The 13742-nt window shown below is 30.5% G+C and overlaps 1 protein-coding gene across 1 annotated transcript in view; it reads right to left on the bottom strand.

The window, feature by feature from the left end:
- The window catches only part of LOC123664093 (rho guanine nucleotide exchange factor 17), an 89731-nt gene that overhangs the window by 72595 nt on the left and 3394 nt on the right, over positions 1-13742 (bottom strand). The window lies entirely within an intron of this gene.

Raw genomic sequence — 13742 nt, 5'->3', positions numbered from 1 at the left:
ATTACATAAAGAAAATTCTTGGCATTGGCATTTGTCTTAAAATAGCGCACATGTGCCGATATAAATACGATTTTTTGCAATTTCAAAGTAGATCTGCTATATTTTTACAGCAAAAAAAATTAAGCTAGGTGTCATAAAGTGTTAAAAATTAAGTCAGAATTAGTCAATAATAAATCTAATTGGAAGACGCTGACGATGCAATGACGCAGTGATTACAGGAACATGTTGTGCTAGCAATTTTGGCCTGAGGACCACTTAAAACATACACTGTTCCTATTACGCTTCAGACTGTAATATTCCACTGCTGGGCATAAGCCTCTTTCTCCGTGTTGGAAAAGAATTAGAGCTTAATCTACCACGCTGATCCAATGCGGGTTGGACTGTTCCACTTTTCCTATTACTAAAATTATTTATAAAAAAAATAACTTTCGTATCATTTTAACTTGTACAAAAACAAACTCTTTAATTACCAAGTTTTTAAGCGATAAACGATTATTTTTTATATACACATTCAAATAAGACATAAAATAACAAGCTTTATAATTTTACTTTTGATTAACATGTTTATATGAAAGGTATGTTACTGTTTTTAACCAAAACGTTAAAGAGAATTTACAATGGTAAAATGCTAAGGCAGTCCACGCTATTTCAATCGTTCGATTATCTATCTGTCACTGATGATATCGAAGCATTGATGAAACTTTGAACTCCAAGCATATCATAATAATCAGAAATAAAACGTAAATGGATATCAGATAAATATTTATTACAAAAAAATTTCATTCATATTCCGTATTTTATGAAAGGGAAATTGAAGCAATATACTTGATTATTTCGTCATCAGATGCTGAGTACACTTTTTGGCAGAAAATGTGATTTTTTGCGCTATTACCAGGTAAAATTAACGTTAAATATTATATTATTTCATGTTGTGTTGTCATCGCATCACATCGTGGACACATTCCTAAATGTTGTCAACTAGTAGCAATTGTCATCATCCTACGATATCCGTCTCCATAGCAAAAATCCGCACGGACGAAAATAGCACAAGTCATACTAATTATGTATAAGTCTTTATAAAATATTATATTACAAATTTTATGCTTTAATAATAAAGAAAAGAGAGATTCACTAGAGAGAGAGAGAGTTTTTATTTTAGAAGTAAGGGTTTGTTTGTTGACACGGTAGTTGTTTAGAATAAAATATCACGTGAAGAATCATAAAAGTAGAAAGAATAATGGATGGCATTAAAAATAAATGCTTCACACTCAAGAGCAGTAACACGTGTAACATAAACACGAGTATAAACACATTTAGCATACGTTTTAATTACCTATACGGGGTTTTTCTTAAAGATAGGATTAGAAATGAAACTATCCGCGAGAGAACGAAAGTAACCGACATAGCCCACAGAATTTGCAAGTTAAAGTGGCAGTGGGCTGGTCATCTGTGTTGCAGGACCGATGGCCGTTGGAGTAGACAGGTCCTGGAGTGGAGACCGCGTCTTGGCAAACGCTGTGTGAGACGTCCTCCGGCCCGTTGGACCGACGATCTACGTGCCGGTGTAGGCTGGATGAGGATTGCGGAAAACCGGGATGTCTGACGCGAACTTGGGGAGGCCTATGTCCAGCAGTGGACTGCCATAGGCTGAAGTGATGATGAGTGATGAGTGACGGGAGTAGGAACCATATTTGACCACTGTGCTGCTCATTTAATAAAAAAGATGATCGAAAAAAAATAATTGAACTGTAAATATTACGACATTTATTTGCAATAACGTTAACCCGGAAATATTTACTATCCGGCCTCGCTTGTCTGTCTGGTGTAGTCACATGGTTGTCTATTTACTAGCTTCGTATTTTCGTCTGTCATTTTTCATCTCTTTCATTTCACATCTCTTTTTCTTAAGCCAACAAAAAAGTAAGCGATTTATTCAAGGTTAAGCAAAAAGTTAAACCACTGTCTGTGTATGTCTGGACGTTTTGATTTATTTCTGGAGTCTAATCGAAACTTTATAAGTGATGAAATATAGAGCGAAGAACTAGTAACTCTTAAGCAGAACCGAAATTTTCGAAAACTATAAAAAAAAAAGAAATCTTTATAGTTATAATACAAAACATTAATGTTGGTAATACAAATAAATATCACTGTTATGTTTTAAGGGTTTACAAAATTTTTCAGGGTTGCATTCTTCAAATACTTTTATAGTTTTATTTAATTATTACATATTCTAAGCATTACATGAAATAGGTTCTTTCATTCCTTTCTTTCTACAAAATCACGATTCTTTTCGGAAATAAATACTTAATTTTCATATGATTCGTTACCCAAAATATAGTATTCTTCATTCCTTGAAAAGAGTTCCAAAAATAATATTATAAATAAAAGACAAACTATATTTAGTTGTTAGACAATCGCTGACGTAGGTACTTTGACGTGCTACTACGATATATGTAAGTGTATTTTAGTCTAAGATCCGAACTAAACGTGAACTTCACCCATCTGCTTAATGGATAAAAAATAAATAATTACCTTCTTTAGTATGTTAGAGATTAATCGCGAAAGGGTTGACTAAAAATTCCTAATCAGGCTATATTATATTCGGCCAACCGCCATTTAAATCAGACTTTTATTACGTAACCCTGTGTTCGTATTCCAATGAAACAGCGCTCATGATGCGCGCTTGATGTAAGATTTATTTTTTAGATGTGGGTGAAAGTAAGTTGAGCAATATATATTAGTATACCTGGTTATGCCTACTACTCAGTATTTATGTTAGGAAAATAATTGAAAACCCGGTCGGTATCGTATCGGTGTCGGTAGTTATTTACTTAAATTTATTATTTAAGCTTGTAAGTGAATTTTTAAACAAAAATAAATTTTTATATTTTGAATTAAATATAGCCTGACTAGGAATTTTTGATGACGCTTATCGCGATTATTTTTCTAATATTCGAAAATAAATATAAAATAATTTTCATCCATTAAGCAGATATGTGAAGTGAGTCTCAAGTTCGGATCTTCTACTATTTGTATTTTTGTTGTTTTTAGCATTTGAATAACATTTAACAGGTGTTTGGCATGTATTTCTACGATTTTTTTTTAAATGGTAAATGCAACTAAGCGCTGTGATGCAGGCAGATTTACTCGTTTGGCAAAGTATATGAATAAGTGCCTTTACAATGTTAATACTGAGTACAAAATCATATAAGATATAATAATAAATAATAATAAATACAAACATATCTTTATAGACACACTCGTCTGTCCGAAAGATAAGCAACTCAATTACTTGTGTTGTAGGTAGTCAACTCACAACCCTCGAAGCTGACAGGAGGGTAACTGCAAACTTAGTCCAAGTTCATTTTGAATCAAAAAACTAACCGATCTTTTTTTGAATATACATCTTTGTAAAGCACAAGGCAAGCTACAGCGAGTGTTGATAAATCGATCTAACATAATTATAACGCTAGTCAACGGATAAAAACACATGGTACATTTTCAGAGACAAACTTCATATTTTTTTACCTAACATAACATGGCGTAATAAGAATGGCAATCGCGATCGAAGTCACGAATATAGCGCTAGTTATAAAACAAATTTCAAATACATTAGTTAATAAAAGTACATCATAATATTTTCTTTTTTTTTTATGTAAATTTTTTCCCGAAATACTACAAAATATATTTTAAGTAACATGAAATGAAGTTATTTCAACGAAGTCTTCATTAAATCCAACCGCCGGAGGAAAGTTATTACTTCGTTTTGCAAACTTACTACGAAGCGTACTAATACTTTATTTATTAAAACTGTTCGTAGAAATCAGATTTTATTTTTTCATTTCTCATTAAAAGGAAAAGTAGCTCGGTTCTTCTTCAATTTAAATTTAAACAGTATTCACCGGAGGTTGAATACGAGACTTGGCAGAAAAACTGAAAAATACACAGCCAAATGCGTTTCATTAAAAATAACCTCGCACGAAACGAAAACCATTGGTAATGAATTTAGATCTCCAGCGGTTTTGTATGACCGCCGCCAAGATGCCGCTTTGTAATTTTCGAAATGTTTCTATCATCTATCTCTGTATGATCATCTTATATAGAATTCTAACATCTGTAACTTTGTAATTTATGTTAGTAGTAATGAAAAAAGAATATGTAAGGAATCGACAAGTAACAAATTACGCAAATTAATTCGACCAAGAACTTCACTATTTCAGAAATAGCTTCATTTCAATAAAACTTTTAATTTTTATAAGCTAACTTTATTCTCTCATTTTAATCTAAGTTTACTACTAATAAAGTTATATTATGTATACGATTCATATTAGCCTATTTTGTAGCATACGATATATCTCAATAAAATTTTTATCATTACAGCGTCATTATAGTCACCATTGTATGAGTAATTCACTTAAATTACTAGCACTGAAGTGATTTTCAAAGCAGACCTGAGTCACAAGCTTAAACTATCCTAATCAAAAATATTCAAGACAGTTTCACTAACATTGCGAAACGCACGTAACAATAATAAACATTTTTGTCTTGTCTCATGTCTGCGCTGATTCTAAGGAACGTCCCACAGCATATAAATAAATTAACAGGTGTCTAATCGTGGATTAAATTAATAAACGTCAATAAACCTTACAGCTAGCGACATCTGTCCGTCGGTGGGTGCATTATGAGGAAATATACATCGCGCCTGCGATTACGATCGTTTAGAAGAGAAATGATACATGCAGTTCGCTTATAATTACTGATGCCAACCCGTATATTTAATATTTATTACTGGCTTATAATAGAAACGTGTACAAGAATATGTATGATATAAAGAATCTTCCTTCCTTTACTTGAATATATTAAACATTAAAATATACGTACTATTATCATTGAGAGAGAGAGAGAGATAATCAGTAGAAGGGGAACCGACGGGGAAGTACCTGAACCTTACAGAAGATCTCAGCTAAATAATACTACTCTTAAGTCCTTCATGTTCCTGTGATGAGTCCCAGAGCTCCGGGGTAGATCGGGGATTAGGTTGGCAACGCACTTGAAATGCTCTTCGTATCACAGGAGTCCATAAGCTACAATAACCGATTACTATCAAACGGAACCCAACACTTGTTTGCCGTCTTAGAAGAATAAATGAGGGAGAAATAAACATGTTCCCCGGAAATTAAATGCGCTATTTAAGAATTACATTCTTAAATAATCATCATGCGATTCCATTTGAGACTTTAAATAACAGGTACGCATCAATCATGTTTCTTAATTACATGCTTTCTAATGTAAATGTAAAACAATTATTAGCATAGTAAGTTTAATTATATAATTACCTTAAGATTAATCACATTCATCTTTATGTACAGACAACAACAAAATTTCAACAACAAAATCAAATAATTTCTTCATACAATAATAATTATTTAAAAGTAGTTTTTTTTATATATATATAAATCCAGAAGCCATATTTGGTTAACACTCACATAATATGTATTTATAAATATAACATATAAATTATTACTCGTATCTGGCTCCAATGCGTGAGCTATAAATATATCGTATCACCAACCATCTATCATAGATCATTTATACATATGGGTAAACATACTCGTAACTAATCCTAAATCACAGTATATCTGTTCATGTGTCTATAATTAATGTATTATTAGTTTCAAAAAATATTTTTAGTTGTAAGTAACACTTTAGTTGCGAAGTGGTATATTAATTATCTGTGGCAATTATAATGTAGTAATTAATATAGTATATAATATATATATATATTATAATAATAACTTTTTGTAAATAAATAACGTTTTAGGTGTACCTACTTTAATTATTTTTTCTGAATTAAATTTTCGTTATTTGTAGATCGTGTGTAACTTCCATACATCAATCTCTCATAGATCGTAAATTTTAATAGTAAAAATAAAGTAAAATCGTAGGAAAAACCTAGCATTAAACACACGGTAACTTGTGTGATATTTGGCGACGTTCCAGTAGCTTTCGTTATGAAAAAAACGCTTCTGTGCTATCGAAAAGATCACCAGTGTTAAAAATAGGCGACAAATTATCGTATTTATCTCAATTCTATTAACGTATACGTAAAAATAGGTATTTTATTAAGAATATTGTGTTAAAACTGAACGTCTAAATTGACTTCATCTTTTTAAGTGCCAAAACTGCAGATAGATTGGCATTTATGGCTACTTTATCAATGGCATAAATTTTACCATGTCAACAATCTATTTTTTTTAATCTATGAAACAGACAGACTAATACCTTCAAACAAACAAGTATTAAAACTTTTTTTATATAAATAGACAAACTTAAGCATTGAGAAAGGCGATAAGCGCTGTTTAAGCATCTTTATAATTCGATTAGTAACCAATAATGTCATGTCATACATATCAATACTTGTCAGATGACTTGAGATTTTTGGTCAGTTTGACAGTTTCGATAATGTTCATGCAGGTGTTACCATGTGGGAAATCATGTTTTAAATATTCATATTCAACGGGAAAGCGAAAGCTCACTGACAGTAGAATGTCATTCATTTTTTGTTCCGAGCAAACAAAGATCAACTGTCATGTATTCTACGCCCTGTTTTTGTTAGGAATATTTTACTTTTAAAACTCTACTAATAACATAATTGCTTATAAATCCGTGTTCATTGGAAGGTATATTTGGATGGATCCATCGTTTTTCTTTTTTTTTTTTATTCCTGAGTATGACTTTGTTCTAAGATTGATGGAAATCCAGAATGATATTTTAGGCTACTTTTTAATCTGTACTTCCAGATCGGATTGTACTTATGAAATAAGTCGGCCCTTATATGACATTCTGCTGGGCAAAGTTTTATATCCCAAATATAAAGAGACAGGGTTTAAGATAATATCCTTACGTCCGTTATATTGCAAGTTAGCAGAGAAAAATTAAATTGCTAGAATCTTAAATTAAATTTGTTTTTCTGACATTCAACATTTTTTTTTCTTCTTTAAAATACCCAAAATAAAAACTTGTTAAAATTTTTAAGCAGTTTTTATTGACACCGATAATTTAAAAAATTAGTTATTAATTTATAGCTCGTATTTAAAAGATATTTTTAAATCTTAAGCAATACTAGAGTGTGGTTTGAATTGCTGATAAGCATCAGTAAAGTTCCTTCTAAAATTTCTTTAAAAGCTAAGTTAAGAAGTTGTACCGAAGTAAACTTAATTCATAGCCCTTTTTACCCTCTTTTTCGCTCTTCTTCCCATTTTGCGATTAAAAGGCTTATCTTATTTGTAATCATTTAATAAAATATGTATAATTGCATATGTATGCATTCCTGATTTCCTGTTTTTATTTTATCTTTATATGTGTGTATGTAGGTATGTATACTTATTTGTTTTTAAATATACTTGTGCGTGTAGGTAAATGGGTAATATATTTCAAACAGGCCTTTTTCGTTTATTTTTTTTTTTAATTTTTTGATGCGTGTACATTCATTTTGGCTACTGATTTTTATTTATAAAGAAGATAATATAAGTGAAGATTTTGAATTGGTATAATAAGATGGGCATCTTATTATACCAATGACAAGTAAGTAACAAAATGAAACGTTTAGTTTTTAATTCAAACTTCCTTTATTTATAGGCCTTGATGTGACCTATTTACTCTTTAAATAAACTTTTTAAGCTACAGTTTGATCTCAATTATTTTTATTTTCGCCAATATTTTTATAACTCGGTATATGAATCGTAAACGTCATACGTGTGAATGTTAATCTCCTGTATTTTGATTTGAATCATAATTTTTTTTTTCTTTCTTACGTTAGTCTTCTGGTTGCAGAAAAAGTGACGCTTCTATTTCTAAAATAATTATGTTTGCTCCCAAACGAAAAAAACCGACGTCAATTACATCGACAAGTAATACAACGTAAGTAGACGAATAAAATTAACAAACGCGCTAGTCGTCACTATGATTTTCAAGGGTTTCCCTCGATTTCTCTGGGATTCCATCATCAGATATTGGTGTCCTTATCATGGTAGCACACTGGGGAGATATCCCAAGGAGATGTTTATTTTGATAATTTATCAAAATCGGTTCATAAACGACGAACTTATCCCCGAGCATACATAATATATATACGGTCGAATTGAGTAACCTCCTCCTTTTTTGAAGTTGGTTGAAAATTGTAATAGCATCTTGAAATAGTTTTTTTTTTTTTAATTTCTCGAACAAAGTTGTAAAAATATTGGTTACCTACTATTTTGTAGGTACCTACTTTTCCCATTACACTCAAATACTCTAGCCTGTACCAATGGCACCGTTTACAGACTTCTCGATTTCTTGTTTTAGAGAAAAATATTCAACAAACTAGAAAATGATTCACCTGAACAAACGTGATCATCACTGCTCAAGAATATTGACAATAAATGAACATGAATAAAGGAGACCTGCATATACATATCAAAAAAATATCACATCAAAAAAATACAAAAACAGTGTACTGCTATTAGTACAGCTACTTGTAAACATGTTGCAACTAATTATATATATATTTAAGTGAGTGGTGGTAAACCATACTTACTTTGATACGATTTAGTGTACTGGCAGTCAAAAAAGCTTTTGTGTATCTACAAAAAAGTAAAATAAAAAAAGGAATTATAATAGCCTGTAAACACTCTTGAATCGAGCACAATCGACGTAAGTACAACCTCCACTAATATCCTTATCACAGGGCCACCATGTCGACATTTGCATACAAAAACGTACAAAAGATTTAAGGTTATTTTCGGGGCCACTTTAAAACTAATTTACATTGAGGTTGTAAGCCTTTTTGTATGTGTTTATTTTCTTTACTTCGTATGTCGGCAAAACGAAAGTGTAGCATCATTAATCAAATTAAGATTATATCACAATGATGTAAATGGACTGAAATACTTATAAAAATAAAAAATATTTGATTATGAAGAAATAATAAATTCGTCAACGTCCTAATTAGCAATGTTGTTTTAAAAAATTGTTTATCAAATATATTTAAATATACTTTTGAGAATATTAGCAATTTTAGGAAATAAAATGGCTAGATTTCACACGTGTGATTGGCACCTAGGTATTGATATTTAAATTATAGTCTGATATGGCTTATTTAAAGCTTTATTTATTACCTTTAATTGCTGATATTGAGTCTCTTTCGTCTTACTGAATTAAAATTATTTGAAACTAATATATTTTTTAAATAAAATTAAGTCCTGTGATTATATCAAGTCAATAAATTACTTTACCAAATTGACTTAATTATTATAATTAAAAGCGGAAAGATAATAATAAAAAATAATTGGCAAAATAATCGAAACCACAGCCTTACATTAATATACATTAAAATATTATACTATTTAAATGTTTCTCGGCCACGATGAAATGTCTTATTATATTGGCGCCAAAACTGCAAATAAAAATGGCGGCGCCAGAGATGGCGGTGCGTTGAGAAATATTTTTATTAAAACTAAACACCTTTCGCTCAGATTTTTTTACTTTTTATTTCGACGTTACGTTTTATTTTACACGTTTTAAATTGACTATATAAAATTTAGTTTTAATGCAGTTAATATAAATATCGACAGCAATAAAGAACTAGCATATTACTATATATGTTGCAGTCAGAACTCTTAACCAGTCAAAAGTACTATTGACTAGCGAAATCAGTCAAAAGTACTTTTGACTGAACAAGTTGGTCAAAAGTGGTTTTGACTGAAAATTATTGGTTATTAGTACTTTTGACTGCAAATTCGCGGTTAAAAATACTTTTGACTGACGCTCTCCGTCAAAAGTAGTTTTAACTGCAAAAAAGCGTCAGTCAAAAGCACTATTAACTCGTTAGATGTGAATAAATTTAGTCAAATGATCCTGATAAACCGTAATAAATTTATACCCGCGATCTTCTTGCGACTGCAAGTCAATCAGATCGACTTGGCAGCGGCTGTTCATTTCAGTGTGCAGGATTGGTTTCTAAACCTGACCCATCCTTTTCTAGCTTTTCTTCCTTTGGCATACTTCGCACATTGATAAATATATATTAATCATTTCTTTTGTAACATTAGCGTACTTTTTTGCTGTTTCATTCTTAAGTCTATCACGACCACCATGCCCTATAGAAATATGCATCAATAATGTCGTAGATTTCCTCAGCCGTAACTAATTTTTTTATACCACAAACTTTAATGTGTTAAAGCGTTGTAGTCTAACTATACTGTAATGGTGTTTCCTTTTCATTAAATTTCGCGTCTTCCACATCCATTGCAAACTTTTCAAATTATTCTTTTGTCATCACATTGAAATGACTATCTTTCATATCTTCCATCGCTAAAATTCTTTGCAAAAAGCCTTCTTTCTTTTCGTAGTCACTCATTTTTGTTCTAATATCAGCACGTTCTCCACTAATAATGAGTAATATAAAAGTTTATATGTGCGTTTGTCGTTAATTTTATCGACCACCTTAACTTTTTAAGAGTTTTGACTGATACAACCAGTCAAAACCACTTTTGATGGAATCAATTAGTCAAAAGTACTTTTAACCAGCTCCATTGGGCAAAAGTACTTTTAACTGTTATTTTAGTCAAAAGTATTATTGACTGAAGCAAACGGTCAAAAGTACTTGTGACTGATTTTGCTAGTCAATAGTGCTTTTGACTGGTTAAGAGTTTTGACTGCAACATATACAATGACATAAATGACATTTTCAGATATTTATTATTATAAAAAAAAAATATTTATGCACTAGCCAAATTGTCATTATATTAATTTATTAGCAGATTAAAATAGACTTTAAATCTTAGACTAATGGAATTTAAAACTAACAAAACATTGAAGTAGATATTAAAACCACAAACTTAATATAACGGAGCATAAAAAAAATTAAATCAAAAACAACATACATGTTCATCTTCATTTTATTCAATCAATGTTATGTCTAATTGACAGTTACAAAAAAAGTCCAATGAATCATGCATGTAATTAACATTGTTTGTGTTCAGCGCCACATGTGCATGTACACAAATAAAGCTACGTACGACACGTGATTAATAACGAACCGGTAACAAATCGTAGTTGAAACACAAAACTAAACAAAGCGAATGCATGTTAAACAAACGCAATAGCGGCGTGTAAAAGATCGGTGCTTTATTGGTAACCTGCCTTTAAATGAATTTTATCAAGAATAAGTAGTTTTTTGTTTTATGAATTATATTATATTATTTAATTATATATAGCTGAGGCTTGCGGTTTCAGCCGCGTTAATTTGAGGAAAAAAATTGCCTGAAACCCTTTTTGTTAAAGAGGCTATAACAACACAAAAATATTTTTACGATTCGAACAGTAGTTCCTGAGATTAGTGCGTTTAATGAAATAAAAAAAAAATTTAGGTTTATAATATTAGTATAGATGTATAGATTTTCTCGTGAAATTTGTATTTAGTAGAAAACGTTTGGTTATTTCATATATATATGGGCGTTTGGTACTCGGGCACGGTAAACAAGGTTCATCCCGCATAAATTCCATCTTCGTGGGAACTACGGGACTAAAAGTGGCCTATATGTTGCTTCACAACCTCCTCTATCTCCTGATGAAAGTCCCATAAAAATCGGTTCAGCGAGGTTCGAAGATTGGCCCGGGCAAACAGACAGACAAACAAACATTCTAAAAATATAAAATATGAAATATGAAATCTTCACAGACAATTCCTAATGTCGGGAAACTATATAATTTATAACTATATAAAAGTCACAGTACGATGTTAGTTTTCAGACTATCATTGTCTTCCAATCATATTTACAGTATGATGTAACCCAGAAACGAACGCAAACAGTACAACGTCAATGACCTATATCGCAGTGACTCACTGCACTGTAGGGGTTGCTAGATTTAATTTAATCTCGCGATTTAGTTTTCTAGACTTAGCGCTAATAAAGTACGTCTTAAGTGTAAAAGAAAAACAAAGTAAGTCTAAGTTGTTAAGATGTAGCTTATAGGTTTTAGGGTATGATAAAGCTTAGCCGACATTTTCCAGCATAATTACGTTCAAAGAGGTTAAAATTTGGTTAGATGTAAAACCACAATATTTACTGAAATGTATGTTTTTTAAATTAATTATTAGTATAGCGTGTAGTAGCTTGTACTGATCGGTATGAGTGAAAAAGAGTTAAAATCGTTCAGGATCACTTTACATAAAACTATTAATGACTATGTAGGTATCTCTTTAGGGTAACTCTTGCAACCAAAATATGTGGACAATCTGTTGATTGAGACATTGGTAGAATTTGAAACGAATGAGGATTTAATGAGTCTTTATAAAAAACGTCGCAATAGCGAATTCTTATTAATACTAATAACTTGAAAAGTTGGTTTATTTATTTATTTAAAGTAAATAAAAAATATGAATGTATATTTAATAATTTTTTAAATGTCTAGAAAGCTAATGCGGTTTAAAGCGGTTTTAGATAGGGGAAGTTTCTTTTAGTGTTTATTCGACACTATCCTTACTTACATAAACCAATTATTCATTCAATATAAACCTAACCAAATCGTCGATACTTGATATCATAATTTCATAACATACTTTTCTGCTTAGTCTACTTGAAAAGAAAGAATGTTATTAATCAATTGAAATTAAATATTCAATAAATGTAATTTAACGTTCATTCTGTGTTCACACTAAAAACCGCAATTTTCTTGATTAGGTGTAATTATGATTTAAAAAATCATTATCATAGATATCCACCTAAATATATTTAATTAAAAAATGACATAATATATTTTATTTCAATATTTTAAAGATGATTCTGAGGAGTATTTACGTATTTGCTAAACAGTGTTTGATATTTGATAAACAATATCAATCTTAAATGTTCTTCCAGTTTTTATAAAGACACAAAAAGAGGATCTATTAATTGCTATTAGCAATTTGAATGGTGTAAAAACTGTTAGAAATAATATGCAGATGCCTTCAAGATACAGTTTTATTTTTAAGATCGTTAAAAACTTTATAAAATTGTAGATTTCAATCGAGCTCAAAACTCTGTATCAATAATATCTTTGCGTAATAAAATAAATTGACCTTCAATATTTAAATACCAATCTTTTACTTAAAAACTTTCAAGATTTAAGAGAAAGTCGCATAAAAAATTTCATTCAATTAATCAATATTACCCGTTCGTTCTGTTAGTGAAGTTGACAATTAAAAACGGGTATGTAATTGTAAAAGTGCTACTAGTAATAAAAATTTATTTACGATTTTATTGGAAAGAATGGATGTTATGTAAATAAACTTTTTTTATAAACATCTGCATTGCTAAAAGGATATAAGTAAACGTATATTGGGCTATTAGATTTAAAAACATCAAAGTTTCAACCAATTTAAAAAATGTATAATAGTTAAAAGGCCAATTTAATTTAGACCAGCAAAGAAACTTAGACAGAGAAGAAATAGTTTTTCGTATATAATATTTTGCCATCAACAACAATAATGTCATGTACCCATAAATGTTTCGTTAATCTTAGCTATGAAGAGCGTGAATCGAATTGTTCGATTTGAGAATGTAGATCTAATAAATCCTGTAAATTGCGTCAAATATCTAGTAAGTTCACTGTCGACGTTCTATTAATATCCACAATCACCCTTAAAATTTTAATGTTTTTGGAACAGCTGTTGCGTGAATCATACGACATTGGCCTGAGAAATGCTGGGGAACACGAGTAAT

The sequence above is a fragment of the Melitaea cinxia genome, chromosome 21 (assembly GCF_905220565.1).
Source record: "Melitaea cinxia chromosome 21, ilMelCinx1.1, whole genome shotgun sequence".
Taxonomy (NCBI): Eukaryota; Metazoa; Arthropoda; class Insecta; order Lepidoptera; family Nymphalidae; genus Melitaea; species Melitaea cinxia.
This window is presented reverse-complemented; position numbering and strand designations above follow the sequence as displayed.